At 47.8% G+C, this 22,304-nt stretch overlaps 1 protein-coding gene across 2 annotated transcripts in view; it reads right to left on the minus strand.

Moving 5' to 3' along the window:
* Positions 1-22,304, minus strand: part of SUSD1 (sushi domain containing 1) — a 1,292,988-nt gene that overhangs the window by 8,264 nt on the left and 1,262,420 nt on the right. Inside the window, exon 23 of one of the 2 annotated variants that reach the window (XM_069630623.1) lies at positions 19,877-20,230. The exons of the other annotated variant lie outside the window; for it this stretch is intronic. The gene's annotated coding sequence lies outside the window, so the exon portion shown is untranslated. Of the gene's footprint in view, positions 1-19,876; positions 20,231-22,304 lie in introns of those variants that run through there. 2 annotated transcript variants of the gene reach the window in all.

Genomic DNA, 22,304 nt, shown 5'->3' on the forward strand with positions numbered 1-22,304 from the left:
AATGAGCTCCACACCCATTCTCCAGATATCATCACCCTGTACCTAGAAGCTGCACTTCAACCATAACTTCTTCCATACTCACATTATATAAACACTGCACCCTGTGGCCACACTGCACAACTTCTCACTGCACCATCTCCTGGCGTACACCAAATACTGTAGCATGTTGCAACTATCACCACAACCATGGAACACACAAGACACGCTTTTCAACTCACTTGTGCTGCTGTAAGAATGTGCTCCACACCCATTCTCCAAAGATCACCACCATGGGCCTGCATTGCATTGCCCACTGCATTGCTGCAGTGGGTGTGCTCCTTGCACACATTCCCTGCACCTTAATGCAACCATGCATGGCAGCATGTCACCAACTACCACTATGCACATGTGCACCACTGGCACCAGCACTCCTACCCAACCTCTGCACCGCAAAGGAGCTATACAGCGCAAAATGCAACAGTTACCATAATCTACAAACATTACACTATCTCCGGCACCCATATGCCCTTTCATTCACATACTATGGTTTTACCCACTTCCACTCAGAAAGTATTGTGTCACTGCCAACCTGACCACAAAATGTTCACAACATTGCCCCTACTCTAAGCAATCTGCACACAGCACACTATCCAAGCACAAATAAGCTGCACTTCAACCATACCCTCTTCCATACTGACAGTACGCAAACACTGCACCCAGTGCCCACAATGTGTGGCTTTTCACTGCACCATCTCCAACCACACATGACAAACTTTACCATGTTCTAACAGTGACCTCACCTGTGAAACCAAACATACACGCAAGGCAGCTCACGTCTGCTGCTCTATTGCGTCTAAAATGTGCTCCACAACCATTCTGTACAAGTCACCACCCTCTAACTGATGCATAGTCAAAAATGCATTACTGCTGTGGGTGTGCTCAAGCCCTAGGCTATTGAGTGCATGGCCTATGGCCTTCACCCATACACCCAATAGTCTACGCCTTGAACACACCCACTGCAACGTAATGCCACCATGCATGTCACCCTGTCACCAAATACGCCAACCCACATACACACCACTGCCACCAGCACTCCTACCCAACCTGCGCACCGCCATGGAGCTATGCAGCAATATATTGCAACAGTTACTATAATGTAGAAAGAAAACACTGTGAATGGAAGTGGGTACGCCCATAGTATGTGCAGGAGACAAAGTACTGTGTCACTGCCAACCTACCCACATACTGTTCGCAACATTGGCCCTACTCCAACCAATCTGCACACACCACACTATGCAAGCACCACCCTCCATCGGATGCAGAGTCAGACCTGCATTGCTGCGGTGGGTGTGCTGAAGCACTAGGCTCTTGAGTGCATACCCTATGGCCTACGGCCTTCGGCCATGCACCCAGTAGTGTAATCCTTGAACAGACCCACTGCTACTTCATGCACCCATGCATGCCACCATGTGCCCAACTACGGCAATCCATCCGCAGACCACAGCCACCCGCACTCCCATCCAACCTATGTCATGTGCAATTCCCTCCCCTTCTGAAAGTCACCTGCCACCACTCACTGCGGAAAGAGGTCGCTGCAAAAAGGTTGCGGCACAAGCTATCGGGCCGTTACGACAGCTGCCTCCAATCGCCACACAAAGTAGTCGCCTGTCTAGGTACCCGCAAAGGGGCGCAATACGCACGAATACTGCAGGCACTCCTCCATCTTCTTCCACCTATTCACATATGTCACATGAACCACTTCTCACTCGCCTACCTTTTCCCTCCCTTCTTGCTGCCAACACATGGCGTACGGTATATTTTCCAGACCCTTCTGCCGGTGCACTGGCCTCTGATACACCATGGCGGCGTTAGCCAAACATTTTTTACGCACAGCACGCTTCCCTCCAGCCAACCACCGGCCACGTCCAAAGTTCTCCGACAGCAGGCCGTTCTGCAAACCAATAACACTTCTGTCTGCGGAGCGAACAGGGAAATGGCTCCCGCGGAGCGGACCCAGATATCACACATTTTTAGAGACATACATTTTAGTTGTTTGCAACAAAAGTACTAATCGGATTCCCACCAAACACCCAAAAGCAGGCTTTCTGACCCAATCCCCCGCTCCTGCTGCAAATTTGGTGCAAATCTGTCCAGCTGTTCGGGCTGTAGCCGTGCACAAAGATTTTGCCCATTCAGTCTATGGAGAAAAAAATGTGGCACCCCCCTCTAACTTTGCCCCCCCCCGCTGCACGAAAACTCGCCCAACTCAGTGAAATAATTCAGATCCGGCCATATACTTTTTTTTGCAAAGCTTGGTGGCGATTCCTCCAGGGGGAGCGAAGTTATAAGCCACCGAAAAAGTGGTCTTTATATGAGTTTAGCAACTTAACCATAACTACACGCCCGCTACCACGGGCCATTTAATGTCCAACCATGTTTCTAAACCAATGTTATGTTTTATATTTCAGGTGATGTGAACACTGGGGGTTGTCAACTGACTGATCCTATACTATAGTTAGCTATATGTCCCGAAGATGGCTCTATAAACGTACATCGTGAACACATGGGTACAGTGTATCACAATCAAAGAGCCGAAACATGTGTCGATTTAAGAAAGAAAGCCTAACATTACAGTTTTCTGTTTTTTGTGCTCTTAGAACAAAAAAGAAACGGAAAAATAGCACAGTAATCACAAACTGTATCATTATAAAAGTAGAGTGCAGCAATAGAGAACTGATACAAAAAGAGATTGCAGTATAGCTTTGGATTCAGCAGTGGTTTGTCTATCCAAGCGCTGTGCTATTGTGTAAAAAAATACTATATTACACATCAATGCTTACAGAAACATTTACACATAAAATTGTGACTGGGGGTTAGTGTACTGTGATTATATAATTTGTTGTCTTTGAAACATTGTCAATGTTATTTTTGATGTTGTTTGGTCCAGCCGATTTTACGGCCCAATTATGTACACTGGATAAGGAATTTCTAGAACAAATGAGTGACATGAGATGTTCTGGTCTTCAATCTCTCTATTGTTGTCTGCACTAGAAGCAGCAAACAGTGGTGCAATTTAGATGGAATTAGCGTATTTGTTCGCTCTCTAACTAAGGGAGGGGTAACCTTTCTCCTATAGACAGATATATGTTTAGACTCTTCCACAATTGAGTCTGGTCCACCGATAACAAATAAACAAGTGGAAGTACCCAATAGATGAACTGGTGCTTCAAGGGACGGGCCATGCCTTGCCAAAGTAAATCTCACCAGCGTGGCATTTACAGAGGTTCTTCGTTATGGATAAACAGGAGAAGGAATAGAGCTAGAGTAGCCACAAGAGAAGCTCCAGCACACAAAAGGGTCCCACCATCTTGGATTCTCCCAAACCTCACAAACATCTGGTTCCCCTCAGTTAAGGTGAACTGCTGGCTGGAGAAAACCTACTGCAAACTGAGACCACTGGTATACAGGTCCATACTCAATGGAGACGACTTTTGGGAGCTAGTGAACCCTGTGCAGAGGGTCTAGGGGAAAGATAAGTCCTATTTCCTGGACCTCACAGCCAGGAAGGTTTTAGAGAACATTTGCAGAGTCTGTTAAGAAATCGCTCTGGACCCCGTTTTCCAGCTCAATCTATTTTCAAGCCGGCTCAACGATTTCAAGATACTTTGAGCTGCTGCAAGTACCTGAAACTGCCTGTGACACTCACCGTTTGTTGATTCGCTGTCTAGCTTCTGACTCGATCCATCGCCTATGTACACTCCAGCCATTTGTGCCCTCAAGAACCACAACGTATTGTTGGACCTCTTTGAGCCAACTTGACCGATTTGTGATACTGAATCATTTTTGAACAATCTGTGATACTGACTCGTCCCATTGCCTGTCTGCTCTTCGCCTGATTAGAGCCGATGGCCACTTCAGGACCACACAGCATTACTGTACCATCTTGAACCAACTCAACTGTCTCGACACCCACGATCCATTGAGAACAATCAACTTGAAATGTCTTGACACTGACTCAACCATAGAAAGCACCTAGAAGCCTGGCTTGGCTCTGTTGAGCCCTAAGAACAAACCTGTAAGTTATTTGAAGTGCTTCTGCCACCTGGAAGGCCCCAAATGGCCCTAGTGAACAGTAAGACCCCGCTCTTTGACATTGCTGCTTAAATTATGCCTATGTGTACCCATGTCTTCTGACCCAGAGTGTCTCCTTTCATTGCAAGTCTGCATATTCTGTATCTTCCTTTGCTGGTTTGGGTTACAGCACTTTTGACATGCGTGTTGCTATTGTTAGTTTAAATAATGTGGCCTATGTTTGTAGAATCTTGGTTGTGCTTTCTTGTATTTTGGTACCAATGTACTTTTGTTGTATGGTCTGCTTCTGTGCTAGCTCACTTCCCTCCTGAAGAATATAGTCTGCCCTCAGCCCATGCTACCTTAAAGAGGCAAAAAAGGTATACCTGCCAGGCTATGCCTGTTACACTTTTATGGTTGGGATCACTGCTGGATTATTAGTAGTGTAGGGAAACGTAGGCGTTGTATCCATTACTCACCCCTCTACGTCTGCAGTTGTCATTTCATCACAGTTATCATAGCCTATCTCGTATATGTAATCTGGGGCACCAACTTATCGGGATGGTTGAAAGAAAAGTCACATAATGTGGGACCTAAGACATGAAACTTTGTGCACATCATGGGAACAGGTGATAAGAGCTATTATCAAAAAATGCAAATTCAGCAGTTCTGGCTCGTGCATGAGCTAATAGAAACAGTAAAAAGACTTCAGCCCATCGTGATAGGCTGAAGTATTTGTTACTATTTTGATTAGTAATGCACGTTATATAGCGAGCAAGCACTAACTTGCACACATTTTCAAAAATATTGGACTAGCCATGCAGGGCCTATTTAAGCAAGCGTGTGATTATAGTGATCATGCAGGTGGTCTGTAAAATGTCAGCTGCACTTCACTTGGGTTCATTTGCAATGGGAAGGCACATATCTGAAGGGCGTCTGCAGGCGTTGTCTCCCATCTTGTATCCCACCTCCATCCTAATTGCACTCATATATCTCCCGTCTCGCCTATGGTAACAGGCAAGCAGTCCTACCAGTATGAAAGTTGAAATGGAAACTATGGTAAAAGAAAATCACTGTAAAACCAAGATATAACAATAGACCATTTTATCAGCTAATTGTCATGAAAAGAAGACAAGAAAAGGTAACTCATAAAAAAAAAGTCATCTGTTCCAATTAAGTCAATGTGAGCACTGTTTGCATTGGTTCTTAGAGGAAGCACTATTAATCACAAGAAAACAACAAAAAATGAGAAGCAGTGACAGCATGTGGCATGGACCAAAAATCTCACCAGCATGGGAAGTCCAAAGATTGGAGCCCTTTGTTGGTGGCCAGGCCCGCGGATGCCTCCCAGTTAGCATTTAAATTTGAAATGAAAAAGCTTACACCAGCCCATACCTGTGTCAGTGTCAACTGAAGCAACGTCATCTTCCCTGGGCGGGCATCAGGGTGTTCGGTTGACCGTTCACTGGATGTTTTAGGTGTTTTGGAGGACTCCTGGGTGGTCAAACCCCAGGCACGCATAAGTATGTAAACTACTTATAAGTAGGTCAATGTTTGCCATTTTCCAGTACCCCTTTTAGATTTTGATGTCTCCCAGAGACTGGCTGCTCTAGCTCATACATTTTCCACAGTCCTAATACAGGCCATTTGCAAATTGTCTCAGCATGGCAGACATGTCGCCAGTCAGTTCCTAGCCTGCTGTACCCATAGATAAGTTGGAGAATCGTCTCCTCCAACCCTGGTAATCACTCCAGTGGCAAAGCAGGAAGACAGTCCATTTCGGAAGCAGCAGATTCCGGGGAAAGCTCCAGTCTACAGGCAAGCAGTCCATCAGAATCAGCTAAACTGGGAAAGTCTTCCTAGCAGTCCAAAAACCAAGAATATTACACTCATTCAATGGCCTCCCCAAACTCATTCTCAGGGAGGGACACCAACACATTCTCACTCTCTCCAGCTCTCCACCCTCTGAACTACACCCATCCTGTTCTCTCCTTCCCTTTGCTTGGTAGCTGCAGTATTTTGCGCACCCTTAATTCCGTATGTCGGGGTTCTTTGGATGCTGAAAATCTCTGTATCTCAGGGAAGCTCACTCCCTTTATTCCAGTAATTCCTATTTGCAACCTACAGCTTGAGGCGAGGGTATCGGGTCAGCCCTGCTGGCAGAGTGGTGACTTGTTAGCCTAGTACAATTTTCCCCCAGTGTCAAAGGCCTTCCGTTCCAGGTCATAACTCTTTTGCGGCCTCAGCCCGCCTCTCCCCTCCAGAGATACCATCCTGAAATAAATTGTGTCAGGCCTGGTACAACAAATGTTTGAATGCCAAATCGGGGCAGTGGCTCCGACTGAATCACAGTAAGCAATAGCTGGCTGTATATGACGGGCATATGTAGAGATCTTAGTCAAACTATAACTTAAGATCAAATTAAAATACTCTTGATTTCAGATTCTTTCTTATGGTCAATTCCATACCCTATCAGCATGTGGAATTCATAGCTTGGTGCCATCAGGAAAATTAAAATGATTTCTCTAGTTTATTACAGCCGGGGACCATTGGCTGTGAGGTGACCAGGCTTTATTAACACACGTGGCAGGGGAGCAACCAATCAGGTGGCTTGGGTCACGGGCTGAATCTACCAATGCAAGCCGGTTTTCCAAGAAACGTGGTGGCTGCTTCTCCTGCACCACAATCTTCCCCCCAAGCTCCCTTCCCTTCATTTCTAGTTTCCCATCCCTCCCATCCCCACGTACCTTATTACTTCAGTGGCGGCATCTGCCAATGCCGCTGCTGCCACTCCGTGTCCCTCCTGGCTGCCATGGAAATGGAAGAGGGGCTCTGCATGGAGCCCCGCCGCTGCGTCCCTTTTATTTATTTTTTAAACCTTTATTTATTAGACTTGACAACACTAGAACAGCAAGAGAAGCGCACAACATGATAGCAGGATACAATCTTATGCAATGAAAATGAATACTGGTACATAGTAGTCATTTCATACACACAAATGAGGCAGGGTCCAGGCAATGTCGCCGATAGAGGGGAGAGAGAGTTTCTGCTCACGGGGTGGTAGCTGGAGAGGGAAGGGCAGAGTCGTAGGACTCATATGTCTGCCATGAACTCGGGCTCAGACACTAACTGCGGAATCTCTGCCAAATGTCTCTTGGCTTTGAATGCGGATGCTGCATCGTACCCAAAGTTTCTTCAGTATCTGACGCCCAAGTGACTGCTCCCTGCCACTGCGCTTAAGTAGGTGCTCTAGGCCTGAGCCAGTTCATTAATATAACTGAGTCGCGACCCAGTTGGGGAAGGTCGTGGAAGAGGCATCGTAGTGGGAATGTGTCTCTAGTGTGGTCCAGTATGGTAGATAATGTAGAACATATTTCAGTCCAGAATTGCGCCATTTGCGGGCAAGACCAAATCATGTGGATATATGTAGCCTGATCGGAGCCACATCTAGGGCAGCTGGGAGAGAGCTTGCTAAACATATGGTGCAGTCTGGTCGGGGTGTGATGGTATCTGTGCAGCACCTTGAATTGTATTAATCTAAATTTAGAGTTAAAAGGATACATTATGGGTATGTGCACACATACGGGACCAGCGCTCATCAGTGATCTCTACCCCAAGATCATCTTCCCATTTGCATTTTAGTGTAGTGAATGATGGGGTCGCTCTGGTTTTTAGCAGGGTGTAAAGGCTAGATATTTTCCCTTAGCTAAGTCGAAGGAACACAGTTCCGCTATGACGGGCTCATCAGGTGGTATTGCGGGGAAGCTGGGGTATTTAGCTTTAAGCTGTTTCCGGAGAGAGGAGTATTGAAGCCACACTGACGATCTCCGTCTAAGGGAGAGCGGGAGATCTGACCATTCAAGAAAGTTACCCTGTGCAAAGACATCTCGGAGCGCCATGAAGCCTGCGTCGGCCCATCAGGAAACAATGGACAGGAGGACAAAGTGGGAGGTCCCCATGGAAGGGGTAGGGAATGCCTAATAATTTCCACATTTTAGCAAGGGCCTGGGATGTATTAGTGACCGAATCTGCTGAACCAGTGTTCGCTCGGACGGATTTGAGAATAAGGGAACAAATGTCTTGATCACTGACTGTCAGCTTCTCTAACCGAATATGTGGGGAAGGGTCTGTGGTGTTAAACCAGTGGGAAGCAAATTGGGATTGTGCTACCGACCAGTACCTAGGGAAGTCCGGGGCGCCAAACCCACCGTGTTCCATAGGGGTGGTCAGTTTTGCTAGTTTAAGCCGGACTGCACCGGAGTGCCACAAAAAAGTGTTGATTGTATGAAGTAGTGTTTGGAAGAAGTCATCCACTGGCCAAAGGGGTATGTTAATGAATCGATAAAGGAGTTGGGGCAGTACCACCATCTTAAGTATTCCTATTCGGCCTGCTAAGGAGAGAGGGAGTCTGGACCAGCTCGTAGTTTTAGTGGTTAGGTTTGTAAGGTAATTCAGGTAGTTGTCCTCTCGCAACAACTCAACGCTACGAGAAACAAGCACTCTGAGATAGGTGAACCTGGACTGGGACCACGTGAACCCGATAAGGTCAGAGGGGGGCTGGGTGCAATCGGTGAGTGGAAAAAGGACCGATTTAGAGCAGTTCACCTTCAGCCGGATATGTGTCCAAAACGGACTACATCCTCCAGGATGGGGCAAGGTTAGTGTCTGGGGACCAGATGTAAAGTAGGGCATCGTCAGCATATAGAGAAACAATATCGGACTGGCCCGCAGTTCGCAAGCCTCTGTGAGCGTGTGATTGACGGATAATGTCAGCAAAGGATTCCATGTCTATGGCGAATATGAGCGGGGAGAAGGGGCAACCTTGCCGCGTTCCCCTGGCTATCTGAAAGGGGGAGGAGCACCTGTCCTCAGTGCAGACTCTAGCCAATGGGCCTGCGCGTCCCTTTTATTAAAACAAAACACATTGCTCTTAGTACTCTGGTTTCCAAATTGCCAATAGCCATACGCTCAGCCCTTTAACCCGAGTTCCAGTGCCGTTACCAGCTGTTCCCGCCCTTGGAACGGGTGGTTATAGCTTGAGTGATACCATCCAGTAGTATATTGAATTTCACAGAAATTGAGGTGTGTCTTTTGAGATCTCCGTTTCTAAGTGCCGGCCTACGTGACTGCAGAAAATAAGCAAAAGATATTCAGAAATCCTGGGGCTAAACAAGGGGCTGATGGAATCATGCCCACATTATATTTTACTTTTCAGATGGGACAGAATTTTTGTGCAACGTGCTGCTATTTTTGTTTAGTTAGAATGCTAGCATGTGTTAAGCTTTACTAGAAACATAGACTACATTCACAAGTGGATGAAGGGAAGCTTCCTCTGCGTCAATGGCTCGAATATAGATATTTTGATGTTGAATGGAATGGAATGGAATATGACTCAATATCGTTTGCATGACCCCTGTGGTGGAGTCATACTTGAGCAAGTTGAAGAGGAAGAGAAGAAGCCACTCCTTGTGTGAAGGGACCCTTGGATGTGGTATGGGAGGATCCTGCCCGTCCCAATCTCCCCTCCCCAACCTTACGTAAAGTGGAAGCCCAGTGGAGGCTTAAAGATCATGACCAGACGTTATCGAAGGCAGGGACCCAGATCAACTGGGGTGATTAATGAAGAGTTGGGCAGCGGCTCACAAACCCACTCCATCTCTATAGTGGAGCAGGGTGGGGCGCTTGCAAACCTGTTCAGGTAGGTTCTGGAGAATGGGCAAGCTAAAGCACCTACACAAGTGCTTTTGCTGTGGCGCCAATTACCAGACATCCAAAGAGAGCTCTCAGAGACGCGCAGCTGCTGTGAGGTTCCACACGATCTCAAGATGGCAGCGGCAGCTTTTACGCCCTTAGTTAGAAGCCACATTTATAATCAAGTCAATTCTGAAAACAGCAGTTAAGGCAAGCCACACCACACGAGTATAATGATTGGCAGAGTGAAACACCACGGCAGGGCAGTGAAGCCAGGCAGCCTTGATCAATCGTGGGCCCCCTGGATAATACACACAAAAAGCCCAACAAATCCCAGGCATTATTGAGGTGTTCAGAAGCAGATTACCAGTATAAAAGAAGGCAAAAGGAGTCAATCAGTGTGGAAGTTAGGATGGAGATCTAGAGTGGTTGTATCGGACGACAAATTGAGGTGAGTAGTTTATTGAGAACTGCAGCCCAGTCCCTGTCAAAATATTTTGCAGCAGGATGAAGATTGTCCTAGTGCTAATACGGAATAGTATTAACTCTAGGACAAGGTTTGCCCTGGTGCTTATACCATGCCAAACTGCACTTGAGATGATGCAATGGTTTTCGAATATGGGCCAGTGTTTTTAGAAATGGGGAAAACATTACTCTGTTAATACCGTGCAACTTTGCACTTGCACTGATGCAACGTTTCTATAATCTGGCTCTTGATCAGTACACGTTCATTCAAGTGTCGCAAGCAAAGGCTGCTCTCATTGGCATACAAGGGCCCAAATAGCTCCAGGCCCTCAATGGCAACCTAAGATCAGAACCAAACTGTGTGTGCATCAAAAATCTCTTAACAACAGAATTCTTCACCCTAGCTTTCGACTGAGGTCTGTCTTCACACAGGATAGCGATTTAGGAATATTGAATCTGGGAGCATCCCACACATTCAATTGGATTCTACCTTTGCCTTGCTTTACTGAAGTCTGCAAGGTGACGTGCAGCTGTCTACAGACAATACTAATACATAAAGCTGACGGTTGAATTATTTTAAAATACAAAAACATTAAATTGTCCCAACAAGAGGACCAAATACTAAAGTTCAGCAATTTGCTCAGCTGTTGTTCTTTTCTTTAAAGTCTTTGTTATGAAATAAAAGAACAAACCTGAGAAAACGCAAATGTTTCACTTGCGCAATTTGTCCCACGGTCTTTCAGGCTTGTGTGCTTTAGTGGGAAGTGGGTTTTGCGATGACTCATGTGAACAAGCATTGGCAAAGCCAATAGTTTTGGCATTTAGTGCTGTGCTTTGCTTTTCGTATTAATAGGTACCAGGGTGCAAGGAGGAGAGTGCAAAGTTTCAAGGGAGGAAGCAAGAATTAATATAAGGGCCTAATAGAATGAGAAGAGTATTAGAGAAAGCCATTGAGGTGCCATCGATGATGCGCAAGAGGAAATATGAGCGAGAAAGTGTGAGAGTGGGAGGTTAGAGAAAAAGCGAGGGTGTGAAAGGAAGGATGAGAGAAAAAGTAAGGACTGTGAGAAAAGGTGAGAGAGTTGGAGAAGATGAAATGAGAGTAGCAACACTAGACCAACACACCCACAAGCAAGTACATGGAACAAAACGTATTTATAGAAGTAAGCTGTTTATTATTAATACAAATTAAATACAAATACATTACATAGCTTAAAAACACTGGTATATATATTTAAGTACTTTTACTTAAGTACTTTTTCGAAACATTAACATACAGCGGCTGTCATTTTGGAAGTAAAAATGGCTGCCAAATTCAGCACAGAATAGAAATGCAGGCAAATAGTGCAAAAGGGGTGTGGTTTTGGGTGGGAAATCACATAGATTTGACTTAGAAATTGGGTGTTCAATAGGTGGACACATAGCCATAAAGCATGTATCCATCCTCATATGATATGATAGGTTAATTATAATGCGCTAACCACCCAGCGGTTTCTAAGCACGGACCCGGGGATCGAACCTGTGTTGCTCCGTGTCGTCTTGCTTCCAAGGCGAGCAAGTTGCCCCTGAGCTATCCTCCTGAGACAATGTCATGTCATCTCCATTGAAAAGCATTACCGACCCTCATCCAAAGCCCCTATTTGAAGCTTTTATGTTAAAGCTCTTAGTTTAATGACAATAGGTTTGGCTTAAAGTTAGCGCTTTCAGTGCCACCTAATAGCCAAATCTAAAAAGGGAGCAGCTCTTTGCAGTGCTACTTTGTAAAGCTGAAACACCTCCCTTGGGGAGTTGAGGATGTTTTCCTGCACCTGTTTATCTATTGCTGAGAGCACAAGGTTTCTTTGGTGGGTGGGGGAAAACACATTTCCTTGCCTCCAAGACTTCTGATCGGATTGTGTCACCGTTCAACGCTTTACAGTGGCAGCTATTAGCACAATTGTGAGCAATGCAATTTCTCCTGCCAACAAAAAGAATCTTCCCGGAAGGCTTTACACTCCATTGATTCATACATTTCTACAGCTCAGGGAGGCACGTGAGTAATTTCACACTTTTCCCTGCCCAATGCAAAGGGTAAAGAAACAGAAGGTGCTGCTACGCTGGTGTTTGTTCTAAGCTGGTGGTTGCTATCACGAGGTCCTGCTAGGCTGGTGTTTGTTCTAAGCTGATGGTTGCTATCACGCCAGCACATCTATTTACTCAGCGCCGGATGACAGGCATTTGGAGTCGTGTTCGTGTCGTTCCAAATATTAATATCCCTCATGCTCTGGATCTTGTGTTCAACATTCATTTCCATGGATGTGCATGCATGCACCTATCTTAATGTCACATTAAATATGTAACTGCACAATCAGATCAGCAAAAAATATAAATTTAACATTTTTGTAAAAGGTGTTCCTGCAAACATATGGACAATCCCATTCCCGTATTAGTGTGCCCTGTCCAAGAGAAAAAGGCAGCCAGCCATTAGGCTAGAACAAAGACATAACAACGGAAGAGAAAGGGCACATGGAAGCAGCCCAGCGTTTTGTGAAACAGAAAATGCACGAAAAATGCTAAATTGTTCCATGCATGCAAAAAGGCAATTTCTTTCAGTAGTTCAACAAATGTGTGCAGAGCACTTCGTTTTTGGGTGTATATTTCTGCAGTGATGCTAGAAGTTCAAGCACTTGTAGCTAGAAATCAAGACTCAATTGGTGATATCATTACTAAATGCTGAGATCCACACTTGTAGTAACTGCAAAAATGTACACGTTTTGTTAGCCAAGAACGAAAACCTAGGACAACTGATCGTCTGGACCATTCAACAGAGTTTTGGTAGGGCATGAAATGCATGTGTTCAAAAGTATCCAAACAGAAACCTTTTGATTTTTTCACAAAGTCAGACACTTTTCTGCTGCCTGACTATTCTGTGGATGAGTACCTCCTAAGGATCCCTTTCAGACAAATAAAGGTCTTTACATTATTTTTTATGCATTTGATTTAAGCATCCAAATAACATGCAACCAATATAAAAAAACAGCATGTTTTTAAAAGAATTAATAAAAAGACACTTGTGTAATAAAAAGGGATATGTGCAGGCTAGATGGTGATGAAGCGAACATCTGAAATACTGAGCATTTGTCACCGGGTACAATTCTCCAGGCATCCCACACAATAAACAGGTTACTCACCGTAGTGACCACCTTACTCCTAGTCCATGGTCCCCTTTCTTCCATACTTATGGGACATCTCTCCATCCTGTGGGACGGGACCGGAGCACTTTTGTAAAAAGCATCCAAAAAAGTTTTTCAAAAATGTGTCCTTCCTCTCTCTCTGCGCGGGGCCCGGCACGCGGCCGTAACCCCGCCCGCCTTGGCTCCGCCCCGCGCATCGCCCATTAGTCCTTTTCTATCACCAGGTCAGAGACCTATTAGCAATAACAGAGGAACCTTATTAGAGGGGACGGCGGGCGGCGTATGGAGGAAAGGGGACTATGGACTAGGAAGGAGTAAGGTGGTCACTACGGTGAGTAACCTGGTTATACTCCTATGTCCCGTCCCCTTTCCTCCATACTTATGGGAGATGCCCAAGCACTGCTAACTGAAGCTACAAAAAGCAGATGGAGAGGCCCAAGTAGCTGCCCTAGCGATGGACTCCCAGGGGATGTATTTCTGAAAAGCAACCGCAGCTGCCTTGTCCCGCACCAGGTGTGCATGAATACCTTTAGGAGGTTTCAGCCCTTGGACGGTGAAAGACTCCGTAATGCAGGCGGCAAACCACCGAGAAATAGTCGCCTTAGACGCCTGCTTACCCTGAGGGTTACCGAAGGTCACAAAAAGTTGAGAAGAACTCCTAAACTCGGAAGTCCAGTCAAGGTAGAACTTAAGAGCCCTTCTGACATCAAGACTGTGCAGAACCCTTGCAGCCTCTGAGGCAGGGTTTGGAAAAAAGACAGTCAGGGAGATCGACTGATTCAGATGGAATTCAGTTACCACCTTCGGTAGAAAGGCGGGGTTTGTCCGTAGGACTACCTTGTCCTTGTGAAAGACCAAGTAGGAATGCTCCACTGACAAGGCCTGGAGCTCACTCACTTGCCTCGCTGATGTAACGGCAATCAGAAAGGACACTTTCCAGGATATGTACTTGAGGTCCACCGTGGCCATTGGTTCAAAAGGCTTATGGCACAGCGCCGTCAGGACTACATTTAGGTCCCACGGCGGGTGCGGACTATGAACTGGAGGGTAGGGGCGTGTCAAGCTTGCGAAATGCCTCTTAACCACTGGGTTACTAAGAGAATAAGAACATTGGTCAGTAGAAAGATAAGCGGAAACCGCTGAAAGGTAAGGCTTGCATGACAGAACGTGAACACCCGACTCTGCTAGGAAGGACACGAAGGACAGCACCGTGTCAATCGTAGCCACCCTTGGATCAAACTGCTTTTCCAAACACCAATGATAGAACCTGAGCCATTTACTCCTATATGGGGATCTGGTCGAAGGTTTCCTGGCTGCCTGGATAATACGTATGTTATCCGTAGACAAGTTAAGATGCTTTAAAGACTTGAACTCAGGCACCATGCCGCCAAGCTGAGTGATTGTGGGGAGGGGTGCCACATCTGCTGTTCCCCTTGATGAAGAAGATCGGGGGTCACTGGTAACCTGATCGGCGGATACACCAACAGGTATTGAAGTTCTGAGAACCAAAACCTGGCCGGCCACCAAGGGGCTATGAGTAGAAGGGAGCAGTTCAGAGAGTTCTTCAGCTTCCAAATTGCTCGATGGACTAGAGGCAGAGGCGGGAAGGCATAAGCTCTCATGTTGTGCCATGGAATCTCGAGAGCATCCCCCAGAGAAGAGGCTCCCAGCCCCCCTCTGGAGGCATACCGAGGAAGCTTCTTGTTCACGCTGTAGCGAAGAGATCCACCTCTGGTGTGCCCCAACGCAAGAAGATCCATGAAAGGACCTCCGCCTTCAACTCCCACTCGTAGCTTACCACTGTCCGCCGGCTGAGGGCATCCGCTGTGACATTCAGCTGGCCCGGGATGTGCACTGCAAGCAGCCAGACACCATGAAGCACGGCCCACTCCCAAATCTGGATGGCGAGGTCCACGAGGGGGGGAGACTTTGTTCCCCCTCGCTTGTTGATGTAATACATCGACACGACATTTTCCGTGCGTATGCGGACCACCTTGTTGGCAATGATCGGTCTGAACGCCCTGAGCGCTTGGAAAATCGGCAGAAGCTCCAGATGATTTATGTGAAGGAGCTTGTCCTGAGGTGACCAGAGGTCCGAGACCTGGAGAAGATCTAACGTCGCACCCCACCCTAGGAGGGAGGAGTCCGTCGTGATCATCACCATACGGGCTGAGACCTGAAATCCCGCACCCACCGACAGGTTGCTGAGAGATGACCACCATTCCAGGTCCGCTCTCATGGAAGCCGGAATCATTATCAGCTTGGAATCTGGGTCCGCAGCCTGACGCCACGAACTCCGAAGAGCCATCTGGGTCCGTCTCATCTTGAGACAAGCAAGAGGAAGAGCCAGTACAAACGAGGCCATGAGGCCCAGAAGCCTCTGGAACCACATGGCCGACATGTGGCTAAAAGATCCGCCATCCTGTCCCCGGTCAGGTACACTCTGCAGTCGATCGTGTTCCAGCGAAAACCCAGGAAAATCAGGTCCTGCGAGACCATCATGGAAGATTTCCGCCAGTTCACCGACAGCCCAAGATGGAACAGGAGCTGAAGGAGAGACTGGAGATTGCCCGCTGCTGCCAGCGGACAAGGGTTGCGTAAGAGCCAGTCGTCCAAATATGGATACACATGGATACCCTGGAGACGAAGTTAGGCCGCAATCACCGACATCATCTTCGTGAAGACACGCGGTGCCGAGCTGAGGCCAAAAGGAAGCACTCGAAACTGAAAGTGCTCCTCTCCCAAAGAGAAACAGAGATATCTCCTGTGTGGGTTCCAAATCAAGATATGCATGTATGCATCCTGAACATCCACCACGCTGAGCCAATCGCCCATCTGCAAGGAGGAACGTATCTGGCTGGGCGTGATCATCTTGAATTTCTCTTGGGGTAGGGAAAGATTGAACTGGGAAAGGTCTAGGATGGTGCGCAGGCCAGCCTGGTTGGGTTTGGGCACCATAAACAGCCAGGAATCGAAGCCCTCCCCTCGCTCCCCCAGGGGAACGGGTTCCACAGCTCTGAGGTCCAGAAATTTCTGAACTTCGGCTTTGAGGGAGGGCGAGCCCAACAGCTGAAAAGGAGGGTTGAGGGGTGGGGTAGGGGTTAGGGGTTAGGGGTAAGCGGAAGCCCGCCCGAGCGACTGACAAGACCCATCTGTCTTCTGTGATGGTCTGCCACACCTCCCAATGAGACGCAATGCGTCCTCCCACCGGGGTCTCGTGCGAGCGCGGAAAACCCTCATTTAGTAGGTTTATCGGTGGCGTTGCCACATGAACCTGAGGAGGAGGCTGAGAAGCGGGAGAAAAACTCTGTTCTTTGCTGCGTATGTTGGTTGTTCCCCGCAGGGGTATCCACTCTGTGAGATTTTCTGTCGAGGAAGCCCCTAAAGCCAGAGGAAGGTCGGCTTTGCGACAACGGTCTCTGGGTTTTGAAAGGAGTCTTAACAAGGACCGACAAGGACTTAGCTGTCTGAGTGCTATGCTTCGTCTTGGTGAGCTCTACATCTGTTGTAGAATGAAAGAGCTCCTTCCCATCAAAAGGAAGGTCCAACACCTTGTCCTGCACTTCTTTTGAGAATTTAGTTGCATGCAACCACGCCTGCTGTGAGGTATCAACCCCCAGCATAAGGCCCCGAGTCGAGGTGTCTACGTGATGAGCCGCAGCCTCCAGGAGATCCTGGGCCAAGACCCTGGCGTCGGATAGACCCCCTTTAAAGTCTTCCAGTTTGTCAGCCGGGATGAACTCCTCAAACTCTGACAGACCTTTCCACAGCTGCATATTAGCCCCCACTAACACCAGTTCGGTGTTGTCCTGCCTGAGCTGCAAGGCCGAATTGGTGAAGATTTTCCTCCCAAGGGAGTCAAGGAGCTTGTCCTCCTTTCCCAGAACCTGAGTAGCCGTCGTGGAAGAGGATGCTGCAGGCCTGGATTGCAAAGTGGCCGCGGCCACCACTGTGGAGGAAGGGGCCGGACAAGACGACAGGGCCACCTCTTCCGAAGAATGCAGCCTGTATCTCGCGTCAATTTTCTTATTGACAAAAAGTCCAGAGTGTGGCTTTTCCCAGACCCTGCGGACCTCGGCCAGAATGTCCTTCTGCAAGAACAGGCCGGTACGCTCCGAAGGAGACAGGGTGCACGCCCCCAGAAAGCACGCCCTCTTGCGGAGCGGGTGCCTCGGGCACTGGAACATCTAAGAATTACATCATGTCCAGTACCCGGTCATGAAAAGCTCTAATAGAGCGGGGCAGGTCCTCGCTGTCCTGATCGCCCTGCGCTTCATCTGACAGGTCAGGCTCCTGCTGAACCGTGTCAGGCGCTGCCTTGTCCACAGGGGACAACAGGGGGCAAGGGCGGAAGGGTCGGGGGAGGCACCGTAGGCAAGGGAGGCACCGGCGGAGGCACCGGAGGAACGGAAGGAGCCGGAGGCGCAGGTGGACACATCTCCCTGAAAAGCCCTTTGAAATATTCCCTCATTGGGTCGGTACGCATTAATGTTTGAAATGTACCGAAAAAAGCCTCCTCCGGGGACTGCCTCGGAACCTGAGGAGACCTCTCACGAGGCGGAAAAATCCAGGGACGTAACGGGGAAGGGTGCCACACAGGGCCCTCCACCGACATATCCACATAAATCAAAGGTGCCGACCCCGCAGGCAACTAAACATTGTGCGGAAGAGGCATCCGGGCGTTCCAATCGTAATCTGGCCGATAAGGATGCGCACAAGGGACTCTATGTTCACCCAAGGAACCACGCCCTACACCTGAGGCCAATGGCGTAGTTGTAGGGGTAGCACCTAAAATGGCCGCCGTGGTGGGAACGGGTGCCATTTTGTCATCGCCTGAGGGGAACTGCGGCACGTGAGGAAGTGAGGCAGGGGTTCCCGTCGATGGATCAGGGGTCTTAACTTTAGCCTTAAGAAAAGGAACCTCGGCAGAGCCGGTACTATGAGGCCTGGAATGTTTCTGCGACATGCCAACCGCCAAACCAGCCTTCCCAGGAAGGACCTCGGCACTGCCGGTAAAAGAAGAGCTTTCCTTCTTTTCCCCCTCAACAGATCTGGTATCGCTGCAAGAGCGGGAACAGTGAGCAACAGCCTTTACAGGTAAGGCCTTGTCAGGCCTCTCAGAAATGTTGGTAACTTTAGCCTCAGAAAGAGGGACCTCGGACCCATGTCCGGGGACAACCTTTTCTGCGCGGGCCTTGAACATCTGTTCGGTGACAGCAAGCCCCACCAAGGCCTCGGGGCGCACCCCGGTCTTATTTTTCAGGGAAGCCGACAGAGAGGCCTCAGAGCGAGCTCCGGTATCCCACGATTCGGTAGAACTAGGTCTACAAACAGCCCCCACAGGAGGGGCCTCGGAGCGTGCTCCGGTATCCACAGGCCCCTTACTGAGACCCTCGGAGAAAACTCTGGTACAATTATTAGGCCCAACGGGCACCTCAGGGCAAACCCCAGTGACAGAGCGATCAACGCCCCTCCCGGTCCGAGAGGAACCTGGAAAGGTATCGCCCAGCCGGGGTGCTCTGAAAAGTAAAGAACTTACTTGGCATTTTTTCTTCCCGTTGATGAACGCCTGAAAATGTGAAGGAGGAGTTTGTCGGAACACCTCCCACCGCTCCAACCGACGTTGAAGTGACCGGACCGAAAGGGAGTCGCAGTAAAAACAGGAGTCCCAACGGTGATCCGGACCCAAACACTCTAAACAAAGAGGATGGGGATCCACCCTTGCGAAACGACGGTGACACGATGAACAATCTGGAAAGTCTAGTTTGAACGACATAGACAGACTAGTACACGATCGCTAGCGAGAGCCAGAGAGGAAAAAAGGGAAGAAAATCTCCCAAGGATGCAAGTGCGTCCAGTCCCGAACGAGCAGAGAAAAAGACTGATGGGCAATGCGTGGGGCGGAGCCAAGGTGGGCGGGGTTACGGCCGCGTGATGGGCCCCGCGCAGAGAGAGAGGAAGGACACATTTTTGAAAAACAAATTTTGGATGCTTTTTACAAAAGTGCTCCGGTCCCATCCCACAGGACGGAGAGATGTCACATAGGCATGGAGGAAAGGGGACGGGACATAGGAGTATAGCCCTTAAAGGAATAGTGCGCTCAAAAGTATTATTGTCCCGAGGGTTCGGGCATGTGTTTTTAAGAATATGTTGATTGATCGTACAAACATTTCCTATGCACCTTACCGTAGTTTTCCTCTTTTTTACACATGCGAAAACAGGCAGCAGGGCACGGCCATCTTGTGATAATCTTATCCGTTGCCGCATCGCCCAAGGTGGACTGCCCTGGCAGCCCACCTAAATCATATACCCCACCCCTGAGGCTGACCTCACCAAACCTAATGATATTCTCCGCCTGTAGCCAAACGCGCCCAGTCATCACCTACGTGTTAACGTTAGTTGACGCAGAACCCGGAATATCAACACACATCATCTCACAACACAGCCCGTCCCAATTTTGACTATAAACGATACTTTTAAAGGAAATAGCAAAACTGTACAATTTGTAAAGTACTTTTATTGCACAATAAACGCTCCGAGAACATCCTGCCTTTGCCATATTCAAACAATTGGGTAATTATTTTCTTTGTTCTCGATCCACAAATGTTTATCATGAGTCACGCCGTGTTCCTTTTGGGTATAAGAAGTGCATTGGATGCACAGTGAATCGCAAGGCTAGGGCATCAGCTTGGCGCTAGGCCACCATAAACGATGTCGGGTTGCTCCTTATCGCTGGTACCGCATAAAGCGTCATTGTGATCCAGCCATTCAAGTGTATCTGCAGCTGCCGGTTAAAAAACCCGTAACTTGGTATCTGGAATCGATGACAATCGCAGAAAGGCAGGATGTAGCTGTTGAAAAACATAACAGAAATGTGTCTCAGTAGCCGAACTTTATTACATTTTATCATTTTACCCATTAATTCGGCCCTGTGTTAAAACTAATGATGAACACAGACGTGAAACCATGGGAACACAGAGAAAACAACGTGGAAAGTAGTCTACAATATGCTTCAGAGGTTAGTGCTATTGAGTATGTTCAGCTCGAAATGGGATGCGGAAGCTGATGCTACAATTTGAAGAACACATAGACTGCATTTTAATTAAATATTAGCTTTGAATTAGGCGTTTGTGGAAACTGGGGGAACCCAGTGGTGGACTACATGCATCTCGATGCGGGACTGCCCAGGTGCCCGGGACAAAGACAAGTACACACACCAGTTGTATTTACGTGTCGTTGCAATATGCCACAAATGTAAGCCAGCAATAACGGTCGGCTATTGATAAATTGACTCGTTGGTCTATAAAATCATCAAAAGTAAAACGTACATAAGATTCGGCATTTCCATTCTCTCGGCGTAACGCAGAGACTTCGTTCAGATCAATGAATTTTCATAAAACGAAATTACATATTCCTTTGTCCAATTTTGGAATGGTGAACCTTTTTATATTTGATGGTATTACACCCCTCCCTTCATTCATTCCTTTCGGAATCATCCCTTTCTTTCAAGGTCGAAAAACAATTGAACCTTATACTGTGTACGATGCGTGGGTTTGCTCAGCTCGCAAGCAAATAATTCAAAGCTGCTGATCTTCACTCAGAATGGGAGCTACTAGCCCTTCAGACCATAGTGGCATTAGAAATTATTTTGAAACACACAGCAATTGTTTTCTGCCATCCACCAATATTTCCTCTGGAGAACTTTGCACTCCCCCAGCGACTCCCACAGCCAGCCCACATCACCTGTCAGCTCAGCCCATCTTGTGTTCACAGGGAAAATCACAATTTTTTTTTGCAAGGAGCAAGTCTCGAGCCCTGACAAAATATGCTCGTACGAGAATGTCTGAGCAAGCCCTGCTGCAACTCCCTCCTGCCAGGCTGCGGTCCCCTGAACCCATGACCACAGTTATATATTATAGGCCTATAAATTTCACACGTGTGTTTGTACTATCCCACTTTGGGTCACTAGCGAGGTGAAGGGTGTGGGGGTACTACCCCTGAGGCAACCAGCGGGGGTCGGTATTGATAGCTCATAGGTCTGGCACATCAGTGCTAGAAAGGGAGTGGACTGACACATGTTAGTTTAGGGCAGAATATACTGTGACTGGGGTCTTGTTTTATTGGGAGGCACTCTGGGGTGGTCAGCAAGGAAGTGTCACACTTCTGGTACATGAAAAGAATAGCTTTAGAGGGGCACAAGGTTGAACAGCAGTAATTTTCCAGCAGCAGGGATGAGAGGTGCAGGAGAACATTTGTTAAGATGGATGAACAACTACAAGTCATGGTTTGGCCCTGACACACACAGGACAGTGATCTCAGAGGAAGATTTAAATTAATACATTCTTAGTTTGCAACATCTTGTCTAGGTGCATCCATGAGAAAGAGACTTCTGAGGTACAGGCACAGGAGGAAAAAGGAGGGGGCTGTCAGTGCTCGCTGTTTGCGGCGCTGCTGAGGAGGAGGGGACTTTGCAATGACAGAATGCGGCCTCGTCCAAAGTTGGGTTCGATGGTACACAAAATGGAGTCCAAGTGTGTCTAGCAATAGCACCACCTCTGCTTATGTCAGGGGCTTCTTCCCCATGGCTGCAGAAGGGCAAAGGAGACGTCCCCCACGAGTGCAAGAATAGGGTGTCACTTTCGAGTATAATGTATGGGGGCGAGGGGGCTCAACCGACTCACTCCTTCCTTACATTAGCAATGACCCCCAACACATGCCCCTTGAATATATTGGTCTGAGCGTGGCTATTTCTCACCAACAACCCACTTTGATGCGCTGTTTTGCTCACAGTGAGTAGTTTTTGCGTGCCGAGAATCTTATCTAGCCTAGGTCTCATTCCTTTTGTGGAACAAGTAGTTATTCAGCTATTTGGGCAACTGTTTTGTAAGGCAACTGCAGAACCCCAAAGTTGCTTTCATGCTGTTA

Source organism: Ambystoma mexicanum, chromosome 6q, assembly GCF_040938575.1.
Source record: "Ambystoma mexicanum isolate Mex_15411 chromosome 6q, UKY_AmexF1_1, whole genome shotgun sequence".
NCBI lineage: Eukaryota > Metazoa > Chordata > Amphibia > Caudata > Ambystomatidae > Ambystoma > Ambystoma mexicanum.